The sequence below is a fragment of the Equus caballus genome, chromosome 2 (genome assembly GCF_041296265.1).
Source record: "Equus caballus isolate H_3958 breed thoroughbred chromosome 2, TB-T2T, whole genome shotgun sequence".
Taxonomy (NCBI): domain Eukaryota; kingdom Metazoa; phylum Chordata; class Mammalia; order Perissodactyla; family Equidae; genus Equus; species Equus caballus.
This window is the reverse complement of record NC_091685.1, coordinates 53,011,327-53,030,649: the sequence shown is the minus strand read 5'-3', so window position 1 is coordinate 53,030,649 and position 19,323 is coordinate 53,011,327. Positions and strand designations below refer to the sequence as shown.

Here is a 19,323-nt window from a genome sequence, read left to right as displayed (position 1 = left end):
GCACTGGTGGGAAATCTCCACCAAGAGCAGGGTTGTCATCACCGCTCCCCCAGATTACCTGTGGAACAATCTGACCCTCACCCAACATCTGCCCTGAGGGTCATTTTCATTGATGGAGACTCACGCGAGCACCATGTACTTCCAGCTCTGGAAAGCAAGGGGTCGACTGACCCACACATATCAGGACCTGGCCTTGGTCCTGCTACCCTGCAGGTGCCCCAGTGCCAACAGTGAGCCTACCTGGATCTGCCCAAAGTCCATGGTGATGGTAGCAGCAGAGGTGAAACCTTTAATGATGGCACAGGAGACGAAGTCCAGCAGGAACCCTGGCAGCCAAGAGGGAATACTGTGTTGGTCAGAGCTCTGCCTGGTCCCAGAGGACATGGGTGGACATGGCGGGGAAAGGCAGTGTGGATAAGACTGAGGCTGAGGACTGGAATGACATGCTCTGTTTGGGCTGGTTGGAGAGCAGGAAAGGGAGGTTGGGGTCTGAGGCTCTGGGAGCTTCTCCAAGTGTCCTGGCCTCTCAGCAGAATAGGGGAGGGCTGAGGGGTGAGGGTCCCCCTGCCCCTACTACACGCACACAGGGATAGCCCTTGGAATGCAAAGAAGGAAATGCTGAGGGCAGGGCCATCCCCAGGAGGCAGGGGCCTCGGTACTCTGGGAAGAGCAGAACCACACCACCCCCACCATGGAATGAAGGCCTGAGAGTCTTCCCCAAGTGCAGGGACCCCATGGCTAACTGCATGCAGCCCGCAGGAAAGCCAGCAGCACAGCACAGGCGGGCTCAGGGTAACATGCCAGAAGATGACCAGGAAGAACTACACGAAGCACCCATGAAGGCAGAGTAGAAGCCACACTGTTGGGGAGAGAGTGATGAGCACCCAGGAGGCACACGGCACACCCATGGTGCCCCTGGTGTAGACATCTGAGCACAGGGGTCTGCGGTGTCCACTGTGTACTTTGGGCACACCAGCGCACACAGCCAGGGTAACCACTCACCCTCGATCATCCATGAGTGTGACCTGCTGTGATGAGGGGACCTCTTTTCTACCCGCACCCAAGGGGGCCACAGGTGCCACCTGCGGGAGCACAAAGACCTGCGTGTTTCTGTGTGAGTCTGCGAGTCTGAGAAATAATGCTTAAAGCTACTGTGAGTCATCCTGCTGGCCCCATCACACAACCCAGAACTGCCCTGATACCTGTGTGTGACAAGTGTGACAAGAGAAGTTATAAGGGCGTGTGTCTCCCCAAAGGCAGTCACGTGCTGTAGACTGTAAACCAAGGCTTCTTGGTTCCCATGGGGCTGGAGCGCTGGGTGCCCTGCTGTCTGGAGGGGATACTGTGCATTTCTACTCTGCTTCTGGGCAGGCGATGAGGCCTAGTGTGGGGTCAGGGCGGGGATGTGGCCAGCAGCAGGGGCAGACATCTCACTTGGGGCAGGAATCAGGTCACCTCAGCACAGGCCAGCACGTGGGGAATGACCTTGAGCCCCACTGAAAGTCCAGTGATGAAGTCCATCTTCAGAGTCCAACAGCCAGGCCAGGATGGGCAGCCTCCTCTGCACGGCCGCAGGGGGGCAGCAGTGGTCTTGCAGGGCCATGCTGGAGCCTGAGGGCCTGGCCTCACTCAGCCTGGGGTGGAGCAGGGGCAACACAGACCAGCAGTCAGGGTCCGGGCCTCAGAGGACCCAGCAATAGGGCGGGGGTCCAGGGCATCAGGGGAGGCACAATCTGTCTCCCCTCCAGGGGGTCTGAGCTAGATGGCCTACATCCCACCCCCTTGCTGGTCTGCGACAGGAAGCCAGAAACCTGTGCAGAGGGGGCCTCCACCAAAGATGGAGTGTCCCCACACCCCTGCCCCGAATCCCAGAACCCCACTTGCCCAAACCCTAGCTGATGAACAGTTTCTCAATAAGAATCCTAAACACTCAGTTTTTCCTCCAAGGAAAATCTGCTTGCTTCTTTTTTTTTTCCTCCCCAGGGAATTTAAGGAGGCACAGTGCAGAGAGAAGCAGGGTCCAGGGGGCTCCCTCCTCTGGCTGGTGTGGGTGTGAGGACTGGAGGCCCTGAGGGCCCGAGGCTTTGCAAAGGCCAGCCATGGAGACTTCCACCCACTAAGGGGACTGCAGCGCTGGAGGGGCTGTCTTCCATTGAGGCCTTGCCTTACCCCCGCCCCCACCTGTGGCATTGGCATCCTAGGGGGCCCCAGGGGTTCTAGTTGGTTCTGGGAACTTCAAGGCCCCTTGATTAACTCAGAGTGCACAGCATCCATAGGATCCTGGCACCACCTGCACAGAGTTGGCCCCAGACTGCCCCTCATCCCCGCCCCTGCGAGGCTGCTCCGGGCCCCCACCCCGAAGCCACTTACGGCGAGTCTAAGGGTGGGACACCACGCTGCCTAAGAGTCTATGGCCTGCGGGCTCCACCAAGTTCGGGGGAGGCGGGAACCTGGGTTGGGACGCAGTGGGTGGGGAGCGGGGTCCACGTGGAAGGCGCCCGCATCCTCGGCCCCTGCGCCGGGCCCCGCATCGGCCTCCCCCCGCGGCCCCGCTTTTCTCCCGGGAGCTCGCCTACCCTTCCCTGGGCCCAACGCCACCCACTGCCGCCGCGGACTCACCAGGAACCGCAGCAGCTGAGGGTCTCCTGAGATCACCGCATCAGGGTCCACGGGACGCGCAGTGGTTGAGCGAGGGGCGTGGCCAGGGCTCCTGTGGGCGGGGCCTGAGGCGCACGTGTACTCGGGCGCGGCCAGAGCCCGGGGTGCGGGCCTGCGAGGCGCTGCCGGACCCTGAGCTCTGCAGTGCGCATCGGGCGCCTAGCGGGAAAGTGCTGCTGGTCCTTGGTGAGTGCGTCCCCCGCAGGCCCGCTGACGTCCTGAGCGCTGCCTTCCATCGCCGCCTGTTGTTCCGCCAGAAGTGGCCACTCGTCCCTTTACACCAGCGGTTAGTGCTGACCCGAGCGTGCCCTGCAGCCCCACTGCCATTCCCTCCCCATCTCCCCTCTCTGCTTCTCGGACTTCGTGGTCTGCTCCTTGGAGAGGGAGGCAGGGGCGGCCTCGCCCACCGCGGGGTGTGCTGGGGTGGGCACCAGCATTCAGCCCCCAACTCCTGCCCTCCGCTCTGACCCTGCTCTCCCACAAGTGCCCAGAGCAACCAGAGCTAACCCTGCGGGCCCCCAGCTCAGAAGGCTGGGCGGCTTTCCACAACTCAGGGACCCACAGATCCTGAAGGAGATGCCATAGGAGGGGCTAGTGCCCCAGTCCCCAGAGACCAGCCGGGGTGCCCTGGGGCTCTCATCTGCTCCCCAGTCCTTTTTTCAGACTCCGGAGCGCTGTACTTCAGCTCTCCTTCTCCTGGCTGAAAGGTGCAGCCGCTGACAATGCATCCCCTGGCGGAAACCCCGGGAGGTTTCCAGAGCCCTGCCGTTCAGGAGATTGGCTGCTGATGGGGATGTTTCCAGGGGCAGCAGGGCCCCAAGTGGTGGTGGTAGCAGAGGCGGCGGCAGGTTCAGCCTTAGGAGAAAGGAGGGCCACTGCACGGGGGTGTGCCGGGACCCGCGGGTGCAGGCTGGCTGGTCTGTCTGTCCCAGGAGCCTGTCCCCGTGGCATCTGCACAAATACAATTGTCCAGCCCGAATGCAAGGACACGAACTGCGGTACTCAGGCAGCAAACTCGATCAAGAAATTCCTGCAAAATAAAAGTGGATACTGGGCATTGCAATAAATCATATCGGGGAGAATTGAAGAGTGTTAGAATTATTCAAAAGGTTTAATATCTCTGGTTTCACAACTGCTGCAATGTTGCAAAGTAAATATCCACAAACAGAAATAGTAAAGAAAATTAAAAGATCATTGCAGTCAGCAGAAAACACTTTTTTCACATGAACCTTCAGAAGAACCACGTGTTAATAAGAAAGACAAGTATAAAATTAATATTCCATGTAACCAAAGACACAATGGTAGATGAATAAAAAGGCATTTTGAATTATATGCAAATGCAGAGCACACTTTCGGTTATCTCTACACCCTCCATAAGTTACGGGAAATGTCAGAGGAAACACTGAAATGCCAAAGTATAAATTTACATTTAAAATTAAATTCAGATGGCATGAAATTGATTTGTTTGAAGGGTTAAATCTGCTTAGAAAAATTTTTCCACAAGGATCATCAGCTCTAGGTGTAATAAAATTTGTATTTTGAAATAATTTATCAGAAATCCCTTCAATGTTGTCATAGCCTATAAAACACTCTTCACGGCTCCACGAGTGTTTATACCAACACAGACTCTTCTCCTCGGCATAAGTGAGCATGATCTGGAATCTTGCATATGCCAAAAATAACAGATACCGCTTTCAACTGTATCAATTTAAAATAAAAGTTACTAACTTTATATATTTTCATGACATAATAAACGAATTTGCATAAGTGAGACAGAAAAATCTTATGATCTGTTTCAACATATTGAGAAAGTGTCATGTACTGTATATGTTATATAAAGTAAGACTGATAAGATTGCCTTGTAATGTGTAAATTTATGTTATTCATGCCTTTTTCAGTCCTGTTATGTTTTGTAAGTAATAAGATATTTTAAAGGAAAATGCTTCCTATTTTGGTACCTTTAACTGCGTATTTCCCCCTGCTTCCTGCATAAGGGGTTCTGAATGTTCATTTTTCTATGGGCCCCACAAAATATGCAGTCAGCCCTACAGCTGTGTGAAAGGTTTCCAGCCCCCCTGCATGACAGCTCTAGTGAGGGGACAAGGCATGTAGCCAGCAGAGGGGCCTTGGGTCCAGCTACACACAGTGACACAGGTTGAGACTGTTCGCACTATTTAGGAGGACTTTAATCAGAGTAGGATTCAAACTGAGTCTCTTGGCCAGTACAAAGTTGTGTTTTGGGCCATGATTTTAAAGCATAAATACTAACTAAAAGCTGAACATTGTCTTCTTAAGAGCACAGAATCATAGTCCTTGGTTTACAACTAGGGCTGCCTGATAAAATAGAAGACCTCTAAGCAAACTTAATTTCAGATGAACAACAAATAATTTTTTAGTATAACTAGGTCCTAAATGTTACATGGGATGTATTTTTTATTTCCTATATCTGGCAACCCAATTAATAGCACTATCATCATTAGTCCATACATTGCCTTAATTAACTTAATAATTAATCTGATATTCGTGTTTTAGGTGCAGGAATTTTTAGTAACTATCCTCTTAAGAAACCTTGTGGCAACTCTAAGGCACTGAGAACTTATTTTAGATACTGAGAAGTGACTGATGCTCAATCCTGTTAATCAAATTGTGATTGACCCAGGGTATCAGCATCAACCTCATGCTTGTTAGAAAAGAATCTCAGGTCCCACCTAGACCTACTGAATTCAGAATCTGCATTTTAACAAAATCCCTATGTGATTCATATGCACATTAATATTTTAGGAGCACTGATTTAGAAAGCTGTGCTTTAGGAAAATTCCCAGGGCATATGCAGGGTGGACTGAAGGGGAACTGACTGCAAGTATAGAAACCCCTTACAAGAATATTTTAAAAGTTCAGGCATTGCTTCAAGATCTGAATTCTGGTGCAGGCGGCAGGAATGAAAAGAAAGAAACTGAAATGAGAAACACTCTAATGGAAAAAAAAATCAATGGGACTTGGTAACAGACCAGATGGAGGAGAGAAAGGAAAGATGTCAGAATCCGAATGTAAATCAAGTAGAAGCATCAAAGTGTTTCTAGTCTTCTTGACAGGGGTTCTCAACCTTAGCTGCACTGTGATCACCGTGAGCTTTAAAATACTCATGCCTGGGTCCCAACCCCAGAGACTCTGATTTAAGGTGAAGCCTGGGCATTAGAATTTCAGACTACTTCCCATGTGATTCTACTGTGCAGCCAAGGTAAAGAAACACCAATACGGGCTCTTTCAATCTATTTGTTTTCACTTAGAGTAGTGATTTTCAACCCTTGCTACAGTTTACTTGGGGAGCTTTAAAAATATATCAGTATCCAGACGTTGCCCTTAGAGATTATGATTTAATTGGTAATATTTTGGAAGTTCTTCAGTCAATTGTAATGTGCAGCCAGGGTTGAGAACACTCAATTGAAAAATTCAGTTTAATTGGTAATTTATTAACCATTTTTTTAAAATAAGTATAAATGAAGAGGGAAATCAGTGCTAACAGACTCCAAACCTTCTAGTTAGGTGAAATATAAACCAACCTATTTTCCTTTGCTTGTTATAACTTCACAATGAAATTTACTTGGAATTAGCTACAATTTCCATTTTTTCAAAACTTCATTTTGGATCTAAAAAGAATCGGCTTATGACCATTGCAATTAGATAACCATTTATGAAATGAGCATTACTCAGACACTTAAAATATAACATGAAATAAATTGATTCCAACTGCAGCCACAATTATATATCTTAGGAGAGAATAAGGTCCTGGGGGAGAAGGACAGGAAGGAAGCAAAATGCCTGAAGTTTATTCCTGAGTCAAAGTCAAGTCTCCTTCAGGACTGAACCCTGTAACTAGGTCCAAATAAAAAACATCAAGCAGAACATTTAAGCACTTCATAGTTAACTTAATCACTATGGGATTATTTCATAAAAGTGCAAAGTAAAGTAAAAATTTTTTTTCAAAAAGAGAAATGTTTCCAAATAACCTTTTACAAAATGGAAAATTGGCTTACCTCTTCCCTATGATTCTTTATTGGCATACAAAGAATACTTTGTGTCTTGTAGCCTGTAATTTGGTCCACTTCTGCATTGAATCGAGGATCCTAGTAGGGAAAAAGAAATTCAATTTAATGACTGACCTGTTCAAAGATTGATTTGATTTTTCCCATTTATAAGATTAGAGAAATCTAACCTTTGACTTACCTTGTTGCTCTGAATGACAATTTTATCATTGTAAAAGGCACTGCTGAATGTAAGTACGTATCATCTTTGACAAAGATAAATTTAAGTGTTTTTTTAGCAGCTAGTGTTTATGAGAACCAAAAAACTACAGACTCAAACATATAAAGGAAATATAAACAAAGAAATAAACTCAAAGAAATTAAGGAAATTCAAAATATTAACCAATTTGGATAGCCTTACTTAGATTCAGGAAAACTGGCAACTCTCCTCCCTGTAACACAATTTGCCTGTTCCCATCTCGCTACCTGATTCTTCCGTGCCATCCAACAGGAAAGCATCTCTGCTCTGAAACTTTTCCTATAAAACCAACCACCTCCAAAACGAACTTCCAGTATTGACTTTACTCCCTTGTAATGGTCGTTTATATAATTCCTCAGTATTCTGTTGTATCTCAGGTGTTCACAAGAATTTATATCTTTTCTCTTTTTGTATATGTAAAAAAGCTGCATGGCCTCAATCAGACTGTAAACAACTCAATCTTTTGAATCTCTTTCCCCTTTTACAAAGTATATCATGCACATCCAGTAATTACAAAGGACTCTGACACGTGTAAAAATTCTAAATGTGAGCTAAAGAAAGGTACAGGCTATTTTCTTTTAAACTCCAGATTGGGAAGACTGAAGTTACTTAGGCTGTAAACTCTGTGAGGGGCTTTTTTTGGGCTCATCACTGTATTCCCAATGTTAGCACAGGAACTCAACAGCATTTGGTAAATAAATGAAAGAATTCATCAACAAGTGATATCATAGTTATCAACTGTGATCATTTTTAGTTTATTATAGTTTAAATTAAATCTTGTAGGTAGGGGGAAAACATACTAAAGGAAATGGACAGATAACCACTATATGAGGAAAGATTAGAATGGAAAAAACAAACCAGAACATAAACATTTGAATGAGTGTTGTTCCTTCAAAGCAACAGCCTTGGGAAGTTACATGTTTAACCTAATGATAGCATCACTGCTCTCAAAACTCTGCTGTAGGAATTCCCTTCAGAGAATATGGAATCACTACACTGGAAAATCCTCATCTTTGAAGGTTATTTCTATTTTTTTTTAAAATTAGTCTAAAGTCATGCACAGCCAAAGCTGTGAATGAAGTAAATGACTATACTAGATTCCATCAATTGGGGTCAGAAATGAGGCCAATTTTCCCCTGAGAGGGCCAAACCCGACATTAAGGATAACTGCAAAAGAAAAATTATAAAATGGTGGAAAATCAGTTTAAATATTTTATATTATAAATAAACGCTACCGCATTTTTGCTTTTTCTGCAAACATACTCAAAGTTATATTGAGACACAGAGAAAACCTGGGCTGAATGTTTCTAAGAAATAGTTCCTAAATAACATCCTTTAGTATGCAAAGTATCAAAAGCAATTCTGATATTGATGAATTAAAGAAGTAGAAATTTATTAACTTATAAATTATTCTACAAGCTAATAATCAAAATATGAATAAAAATGCACCTTCAGCAATTATTTTGTTAATGAATATTTGAATTACAAGACCAATTTATGAAGACAATTAAACCCAACTATCTAATCACAGCAATAGAGTTTGACAGACTGAAATTAGCAGGACTATCACAACATTTTTGTGCATAGTAGAAGTTTAAAATCAACAGCAGCCTGGATTGCACTCTTCATTGAAGGAGGCGGGAGTAACATATGCTTCAAATTCACTTTAGGTGAATTTTGGCATCTCAAAATATTTTCCTTTAACAATGCACTCACTGCAGAGGCAATACACAGAGAGAAGTTCTAACCCCATTAGGTCCAAGAAACACCTTAAAAAAAATGGAGCACTACTGTTATTGTGATTATTCCTTTTATTGTTTATGAGAACATGTCAGTGTAAAAAAAACACAAGCCTTGGATCTCCACTTGCCATGATAAAGCAACTGGTACCAGACTTGCCCTACTGCTTTACTAGACAGTGGAGAGTGGAAATGCACAATTGCCATGCAACACTCCGGCTTTCTTCCTGGGGGCATTTTCCTGCTGGGGAGAAGGCAGGCAGCATCCAAGTGGAACAACAGTTCCAAATGGAAGTGAAAGAAATTCGAGACTTCTAAAGGGGCTGGAATTTGAAAGGCAAAGTACCTGATAAGAGAGGCTGTCTTGGGGGGTTGGGGAAAGGGGTTTAAAGGAGGAGTGGCAGAAGACTGAGCAGCTACTCACTTCAGACACGTACAGAGCAAGACTCTGCCCTTGCAAAAATGACCTGTTGAAGTCTGAAATCAGAACGGGGACACCAGTTTGGGAAATGTTTAGAGACACTGGACTTCCAGTCTAGCCAGAGGAGAGATCTTACTAAGCACCTCAGGCATTCAGTTGAGACACAGAACCATATCCTAGATTCAGGGGGCACTCCCTAAGATTAAATTCAAAAGTAAAATACATCCACCCTAACAAATAATAATACCAAGGCCAACAAGACCAAAGATCTCTCAACTGCAAGAACAAATGTCAGCCTTATTTTAAAGGAAGACGAAATGATCCAAAAGCCCTGCAATGAAACATCCACAATGTCCAGTATGAAATCAAAAATCAAGACACATGAAGAAACAGGAAATTGCAACCCATAATGAAGAGAAAAACTAGTCAATAAAAATGGGCCCCAAGATGATTCAGATGTTGGAATTAACAGACAAAGATTTTAAAGCAGCTACTATAAATGTATTTAAGGACTTAGAAGAAAATATGGTAATAATGAACTGATAAGGAATCTCAGCAAAGAAAGAAAAAACTATAAAGAAAAATAAAGCCACATGGAAATTCTAGAATTGAAAAGTATAATGTCTAAAATGAAAAGTTCATTGAAGGGTCTGTGAACCTGAACATAGATCAACAGAAAGTATCTAATCAGAAGAACTCAGAGGGGAAAAAGAAAAAACCTATAAAAAGTTAACAGAGCCTCAGTGTTTTCTGGGACAATATCAAGTGATCTAACATATACGTAATTGAAGTCCCAAAAAGAAGAAAGAGAATGGAGCAGAAAATATTTAAAATTAAATAAATACAATTAAAAATAAAATATTTAAAATTAAACCAAAAATTTCTCAAAGTTGTTGAAAACCTTAAACTTATACACATGGTGTGAAAATGAAATACAGCACCACAGGAGTTGCAAACACAAAGTATAGCTGACTTCTCATGAGAAAAATGAAGACCTGAAAAATGTGAGAAAACTCTTTTAAAGTGTTGAAAGAAACTACTATTAACTAATATCTTTTAAGAATACAGGCAAAATAAAGGCATTTTCAGATAAACTAAAAATGAGAGAATTTGTCAGCACCAGACCCACACTACACAAAGTGTTAATGGAAGTTCTTCAGCCTAAAGGGAAAGATACTAGAACCTGCCGAAAGGAGTGAAGAGGTTAGAACTTGGCTTGAGCATATGCTTAAAGAGTAAGGAAGCCTGGTTCTTCACTTTTGGAGAAGGAAACACCTAACAGAGAAAGAAAGCAGGAAAAAAATGTACTTTGAGATGTGGATTGAAATTGGAGGTATCAGTAAGAATTCATTGTTTTTAATATAATAAGTAGATAGGTATAGAAATAAATAAAATATAGTATGTGTGTATATTTGTTTATTTTTTTCCTAGCTCTGTCTGCAAACATATTAGCAATGAGCACATATCAGAAGCAATGAGCTCACCTAGTGGCCAGACCTTGGTTTCTAAATACCATCCTTTCCTTGGAAGCAAGGCTCCTTGGAAAAAGGAAACATTCTAGGGCTAGGGCAGGGAAAGTCTAAGATAGCCTGGAACATCTTGTTAAGCCAGTAAGAACTTTCAGCCCTACCGGAAAGCAAGAAAATTGCAGTGATGGGGGCATATCAAAAATACATGGGAGTCTGCAAATCTGCTATAATTTGAGAAGCCAAATAAAGATAATAACAGATCATAACTTATAAACAAAATGAAAATCCATGAGTCCTCAGTGATATACATGAATGAATGAATGAATAAAAAAGACAAAACTCTTCCTCACATTAGAATGCCAACTAATAAATATAGAAGGTATGATGGCGTTAGAAAATCACTGGATGCCAAAACTGGTAAATGTAGGTTGATGAGGGATAGGATATTTACATAATATCAAAGTATCTCCCCATAAGATACTTCTAATTTGTTGTTTTTAGTGCCATCAAGTCTCTCCGACTCCTAGTCACCCTGTGTAAAGCAGAGCGGAACCCTGCTGGGTCTTTTTGCTCCATCCTCTCACCTACCAGCACTGTATCAAACAATGCTGCACTGCTATTCACAGGGTTTTCATGGCCATTTTTTTGGAAGTGGGTGGCCAGGTCCTTCTTCCTAGTCTGTGTTAGTCTGGAAGCTCCAGTGAAATCTGTCCACCATGGGTGACTGCTGGTATTTGAAATACCAGTGGCACAGCTTTCAGCATCACAGCAACACGCAGCTGCCACAGTAGGACAATCGACAGACGGGTGGTATGGTTCCCTGACCAGGAAACGAACCTGGGCTATACGGCGGTGAGAATGCTAAATTTTAACCACTAGACCACCAGGGCTGGCTACTTATTATTTACAATCAGAAACTGTACCCTTATAGTGGAGAAATCCGGTGGAAACCACTGTAACCAAGTTATCAAATTTAACACCATCAGTACTGGGATAAACTAATATCACATGCTTCCTGATAACATACACTGAGAACGTCTGTGGTATAATAAAAAATATATTTGGTCTTTATCCCTGGTTCCTGGCACAGAGCTTCTAAAACCCTTAAAATTTCCTGAGTTGATAGGAGAATATTTTGATATTCCTAACAAGCCCCTTTCAAGCACAACTTAGTTCATGCGAATGAGATGGTTCATGGGTAATTGAGCCCCAGATAGCTTCAAGATGGGGGCTGGCTGCCAAAAAAACCAACCAATAGACTGGAGGGTTAGAACTCTCAGACCCACCCCCGACCTCCAGAGACGGAAGTGGGCACTGGCGACCAGGTTGGTGAAGATATCTATGTGCTAGGATGACGCCGCAAAGGGCATGTAAGTTCTGTGTCCCCCACATCCCATTCCTCACCCTATACATCTCTTCCATTTGGCTGTTCCTGAAGTGTTTCCTTTATAATAAAACTGTAATTGTAAATATAGCACTCTCTTGAATTCTGTGAGTGATTCTAGCAAATAACTGAACTTGAGGGGGGAACCCCTGAATTTTCAATCAGCTGGGCATAAGTGCAGGTAGCCTGGGGACTCCATTTGTGGCTGGTGTCTGAAGTGGGGGCAATCTTGTGGGACTGAGTCCTTAGCCCGTGGGGTCTGCGCTGACCCCAGGTAGTTACAGTCAGAACTGAACTGGATTGTAGGACCCCCAGCTGGTGTAAGAGGAAAGAATTGACTGTTGTTTGGAAAACCAAACAAGGTCTCAACATCAACACCTGTGGTATTCCTGCCCAAAGTGCCTAACTTGAATCTATTCAGGAAAGACAGTCTACTAAATAACTGGCCTGTATTCTTCCAAAATATTTGTCAAGAAAAATAAACACTAACAAACTATTCTGGATTTAAAGGAGACTAAAGAGACATGACAGGTATGTACAATATGTAATCCTGGGTTAGATCCTTGATCAGAGGGAAAAAATAACTATAAAGGACATTTATGGGACGATTGACAAAACCCGACTATGCATTGTTAGATAATAGTATTGTATCATAAAATTTCCTGATTTTGATAAATGTGTTACAATAGCGTAAAAGAATATTCTTGTTAGAAAACATACTCTGAAATATTTAGTGAAAACATCTCCAACTTAGACGGTTGAGAAAAAAATAATATGCATTATTACTTATATGCAATATATATAGAAAAAGAAAATGATAAAGCAAATGGGGCAAAACATAAACAACTAGAGAATCTGGGTGAAGGGTACACAGAAGTGTCTTATACAGTCTTGCAACTCTTCTGTAAGTTCGAAATTATATAAAAATAAAAAAAAGCAAAAAAGGAAACAACAGAGTAGACTTGCCAAATTATACACTGGTTTTCTTCCAGAGTGGCATTTTTAAGACATTGCCCCAAGATTATTAGAACTTTGAACAAAGACAAATATTGCAGCTTCCAAACTGTGTTCCCTGGGGCACAATTATGCCATGACAGCTTAGTAGATTTATCAAAATTAAAACAGTTGCTAGTGTTATTTCTTTCTTCTAAAATTCAATTTGGAAATAATTTTACTCATCAGAAATTCATTTGAGAGAGCTCATATTTCTTTAGAAAAATATCTTGATAAATCCTTGGAGTAGAGGTGAGACCCACAGGGTGAGAGATGGGGAAGATTCATTTATCTGGAGAAAGAATGACAAGGGAGGAATGATGGAAGGATGGAAGGAATAGCAGCTACGTGGTGAAGGCCACACGAGTGGAATGTGACCCTTCCCTAAGACCCTCCAAGTTTTCTTCCAGAAATCATGGCATACATGGAGTGGTTGTCCTATGGAAACAGGAGAAGTGTCCAAGTTTTGTACTCCAGTTGACTTGGGAGAACGAGGGGTGTTTTGACAATGTAAATCCTTTGACATAGGAAATCTTAGCTAGGCTTAAGGTCACGGAATTAGGGGTTCAAGGCAATCTGTGATGGTTAATTTTCTATGTCAACTTGACTAGGCTAAGGGATGCGCAATTCACTAGTGAAGCATTAGTTCTGGGTATGTCGGTGAGGATGTCTCCTCAAGAGATTAGCATTTCAATCAGCAGACTGAGTAAAGAAGATCTTCACCAATGTGAGCAGGCATCATCCAATCTGTTGAGGGCCTTAACAGAACAAAAAGGCAGAGGAAGGGCAAATTTGCTCTTTCTGTTTGAGCTAAGACATCCATCTTCTGCTGCCCACCTGCCTTCTCTCGGAGCTCCTGGCTCTTGGGCTTTCGGATTCAAACCTAGACCAGACTTACACCAGTGGCCCCTCGATTCTCAGGCCTTCAGACTCTGAATTACACCACCAGCTTTCCTGGTTCTCCAGCTTGCAGACAGAAGGAAGATCATGGAAGTTCTACCTAATTCCAACTGAGCTAATTCCTATAATAATCTCCTCTAATATACCTATATATATCCTGTTGGTTCTGTTTCTCTGAAGAACGGTCATACACAATCCAATCTAGATATTGGATGATATCTAGTTTTCATATACAGTCTTGCACCGCATAACAACATTTCAGTTAACAACAGACCACATATACGACGGCGGTCCCATAAGATTAGTACCACATGGCCTAGGTGTGTAATAAGCTAAACCATCTAGGTTTGTGTAAGTGTATTCTATGATGTTCATGTAACAGAATCGCCTAGTGATGCATTTCTCAAAACGTATCCCTGTGGTTAAGCAACCCATGACTGTACAAAGAAAACACCAAAACACATTTATATAGTTGTTCTGATTATTATGTGTCAATATCTTATTATTCATAAATGCTGTGCCACATTCAAGAAAGCTGTGTAAATGATGGGCTGATGCAGGAGGAGATGGTGTGACTGAACATCAATATATAGGCAGCATTTACCAACTAACCCTATCATTGGTATTTGTGGTCTAATTGAGAATTACTGGTCTAAGTTGGGGAGCTTGTCTTCGATTTTAAATATATGAATGTGTAATTTTACTAGTAATAAAATGGTTGAATCCTCAAATTTAGGTCATTCTGTTACAAAGTTTTAAAGAGCGGATCAAATGTTGACCCCTTCTTACAATTAATTTGTCTGAGACTATTTTTTAATTCTTAGCTTCAGTCTGAGCACTACTATATTTCATGGCTACCTCATGGTCTTCTGCTACATTACAACTTTTAAAGTGTTCTGTGTTCAAATAAGCTTAAGAAATACTGCTGTACAGTGTCATTTTTACAGATGCATTTTTAAAGAGGGAGGACTCAGAAAACATTAGAATGTATTTTCATACTCTGACTACTTTCACAAAGGCCATGAGACAGTATTTTGATTATTCAAATTATGGGTGGGGCTGAGAAATGAATTACTCATTAGCCACTGACTTCCACTGTTAATACCAATGTAAATTACATGTCACAGATCAACTCCACAGCTTCTATTGAAATTCCTGGGACACAAACAACTTCTGCAAGGCCACTAGAAACACAGATCAGGGTGCCAAGAGTGAAGTGGCAACATGAAGAACCCACATGCTAAGAGGCTTCACTCTGGGAGCGCCACAGATCAAGGGCATGGGGCCTCTTTTAGACAGCAGTGCAAGAATTAAATCATTACTAACTGCAAAACAAAAATTACATTGTCAAAACTTTAAAGATGGTAAGCAGATGAAACAAAATGCTTATAAGGGAAAAAATTCTCCGGGCTGGAGAAACATAAGCACGCGGACAGATGAAAACTTTCTCAGCAAAACTGAAGCATATTTATGGTCCTACTGTACTTGAGACTATAGTGCCGTTGAAAAGCGGACACACAGCTGTCACCTAAGACAGGAAGGGAATTCCGCAAATCTGGCAGCAGTCCTTCAGCTGTGTCCTTAATACCCCTCTTGGAGTCAGCTACCGTGTGACGTTACTACAGAGCTCAAAGAGGACATGGAGAGAGCTCCATGAAGAATCCGAATTGAAGAAACTGCTTGTACAGAATGGATTCTGAAAAATATCTCAGGATTTAACCTTTCTGAGCTACGACATCTCTCCCCAAATCCCTGCCCTCGGTGTTCCTTACCAGTTACCATCATTTATTTACCCAACTTGAAACCTGAGTCACCTGTGACTCCTCTCTTCCTCCTCACTTCCATCTCCCATTAGCTGCCAAGTCCAGCAGATTCTGCTTCTTCATCTGAAGTCCATTCCCTCCTTTTGATCTTTAAGGCCAATGCCCTGGTTCAGGTCCTCACTTCTTCACACTATTACAATAATCTATCCTCCAAGCTTCCAGTATTTTTCCCTCTAATTCATTTTATGACCACTGTAAAATTCATCTTTCTAAAGCACAGTCAGAATCATACTAGTCCACTTTTCAAACCATCTTCAATTATTCCCCATGGCCCCAGATCACATACATACTCCTCAACCTGGCGAATTCAAGACCCCAGCAATCTCTGGGCTCTGCTCCAACAGCTCCTTAATGTCTATACTGACTATACCCCTACATTTCCATACAAGTGCCATGTGATCCAACTTCCCTGTCTCTTCTTCCAGCTTCTCTTTACATCTGGATCTCACCGTGCACACAACTCAATCTACTCAAATCTTATCTATTTTCCAGGATCCGTTATCAGCTTTACTTCCTCAAAGAAACCTTTCTGCATTTCCCCAACTCAATGTCATCTCCTGCTTCCATGAACCTACCACATTTTCCTTGGCATCTATTATGCTCTGCTTTCTATTCTACTTATCTATCTTATCTACTATAAGTTTCACTGAATCAATACTTATTAAGACTCAACCATGCACCAGGCACTGTATTAGGCACCAGTGATACAGGGGTGAATAAAACAGCAGTGACCTCTCAAATTACATATAAGAATGTCGAGCTGGGATTATCCCGGAACCTTTATGGTGTACTATGCGGTAGGTAGCTAGAATAATTGTTCTTTCAAAGTGCTAGAAAGTATTTCATAAATATATCAAGTGTCATTCAATTAAGATGCTTTGTTTAAAACCCATAATTCTATCAATAAAAAGGATTATTTTAAGTAGAAAGTTTGAAGAATCGTATAGTATAATCTTTAGGTCCTTAATTAAAGACTTATACATAACTATAGCACAATGTATAGCAACTATACATAACATACAACTACACGGAAGAAAGGATGGAAAGACAGAAAATCAAACTTTTTTGGTGTCAATGAGACTTTGAATGAGTGAATATGATTGAATGAATGAATGAATGAATTTTGAAAAGCCTATGAGTTTGGTTTCTTGACAGTTTTTGGACCTATCATGTTGGAATCTCAGTAAAATCCTCAGACATGGAAATAACAGATAGGAATATGTATAGTGATGAGAGAATATAACTATGAGATGAGCTATGTTAAATTATCATTAAGGAGAAAAACAAGATAAGATTTTTCTCAGGTTCATATCCTTGACTCAACCACCAGTAAAAAAGATTTAAAAGATGGGAAAGTTCCTACCATACATTCTAGTTTTAACTAAGTACACAAACTACTACCTCTCAGTTATCTTATTGCATACATCTCAGTTTTTAATAACACCCCCATTCACAGTAGTTATCCAATGCCTACCCATGTTCCCCGCCCCAACCCATCTCCAGGGTTCCAAAGGCTCCCTATTTACCTCATACGCATCTTTGATGTTCAAAGGCTTACCAAGCGCTGCCACATGACCCACAATGCCTTTGTTACATTCTAAGTGGATACAGTTATTGGAAGCTTCTTCCAGTGTTGAACCTTCTGCAACATCAAAGAGGTGGCTGATAAGAAACTTGTCGTTGGAGCTGTCCTCACAGACGAGGAACAGGGAATAGTGGTCAGCGGCAATGAGTCCATGGATGTGCAAGAAAATTTTGTGACACAAGGCTGTGACATCCAAAAGACTAGAAACATCTTTCACTAATTCCAAGTCTTGTGCACTGGTCCCCTTCATCATTATCAAACCTTGGAGGGGTTAGAGGCATCTGTTCCTTCTTTTCTGAGTCAGAGAGGAAGCTCACAGTTCCCTCAGAATCCTTGACAACAATGGGTCTAAGAGGCCGGTCAAATTCGGAGGCAGAGATTTTCCTGGTTTGTGTCCCAGGGGCGCTGTTATCTGCACGGGAAGTCTGCTGCAAGGGGGAAGAGCAGGATTCTGGGTGGCCTCTGGCGCCTTCCTTGCAGACAGGGATGGTGTGAACTCTGTCAGCAAACCATGAATTGACCATCTCTCTGCAGAACAGAACATGTGATACATTAAATATTTCAGATGGAAAGGCGCTGCCTCTGACAGCTGCTAAAAATTCCCTCACGGTAAGCTGGTCAGATCATAATTCGATTTGTCATAGAAAATATAAACAAGATGGTTTGGTTAAGAAAGTTTTATTTTGAAAAACTGTAAGGGACGATTGCTTCAATGAATAATTTTAATAAAGTATGACTCCCATATATATATATTTTCAGATACCTGATTTACAACACATCAAGCATCAAGTCTGCTTTTCTCAAAATCAGTTTATGTTAAAGTAAAAGACACTAAATTTGACAATAGTCTTAAGAAAACATAAATAGGGAAGTTAATCTGCTGTTTAAAACATACAACTTGTTCTGAAGTTAAATATTTGAAAGTTAAAGATAAATATTTATCTAAATTTGGCTAGCAATATGCTTGATTTTAGATAGTTTTATCTATATTGCTATATGTAGATTAGATTTAGAAGGGGAAATGGGAAATGCAAACAATTTTATCTGTTAGAAAGACTAGACTTCTGTAAATATCCTAATAATGCTTGATGAATGGTAAAAATGATTTATTCTAGATTACCTACTCCTGGTATAAAGGAAGAAAGTTAAAAAGTAGGCAATACCTAATTTTAAAAATTCAATCCAAGAGAACTTAAATTATTTATGTTTTTAATGCACCCTCCTGTGGAAGAAACCTATTTGAGCTAAAGCCTTCACAGTGGGTGATTTTTTTAAACAAACATACCAGATCATACACATCCAAATGATTATTCATTTCAAATAATTCCCCTTGGAAAGCCATAATCTTATACCAATTGATACTACCATTACTTTAGACATTTTTGGAACTCTTCTTTTGAAACTAACTTCTAAGAAAATTTGTAAGCCAAATAAGATTAGTTTTATCTAAAAGTTAGATCTTGGTTTTCACTAAGCCATCCTCTCAAAAAACAAAGACCCAAAAAAACCTAGACTAACAGCTAACTTACTATCTAGCTCATGCACAAGACTTGACTTTCCCCAAAACTCAAATTTACCTTCAAAAGATAAAAACTTGCTACTGCTGAGAATACTTAAAAGAATGTGCCCATAATAAGAACAACGCAATCTCTACCCTACAATAACATAGGGATTATTTTCACCAAATGGCAAGACAAAAAAAGCTTGCCAATGCCCAGGGTATTTCCTGTAGTACTATTTGTTTTAGCGAAGGTGAGAAGAAACCTAATAACACCAATGGGAGGCTAGCTAAACGCATTTATCCTATGGACCACTAGGCAGACAGTGAAAGATGGTCATATGCACTGATACAAATAATCTCCAGATTTATTAAGTGAAAAAAGAAGAAAGCTGAGGGGAAAAGAAGAGGTTGTCTTATTTCTGAGTTTCCACTAAGTCTTTCATTTATGGGATGCTCCCTTAATTATTTTACTTTGAACAACACTGTATTGTTTGGTAAATATATATTATTCTGAAATGGTGCCAGTCTAGAATGAAATGGGCAAAAAAATAACACAGATATTATCCGGA

The 19,323-nt window shown here is 41.8% G+C and overlaps 1 pseudogene; it reads right to left on the bottom strand.

Moving 5' to 3' along the window:
• LOC138921537 (cGMP-specific 3',5'-cyclic phosphodiesterase-like) overlaps nt 1–19,323 on the bottom strand; it is a 40,019-nt pseudogene that overhangs the window by 2,275 nt on the left and 18,421 nt on the right.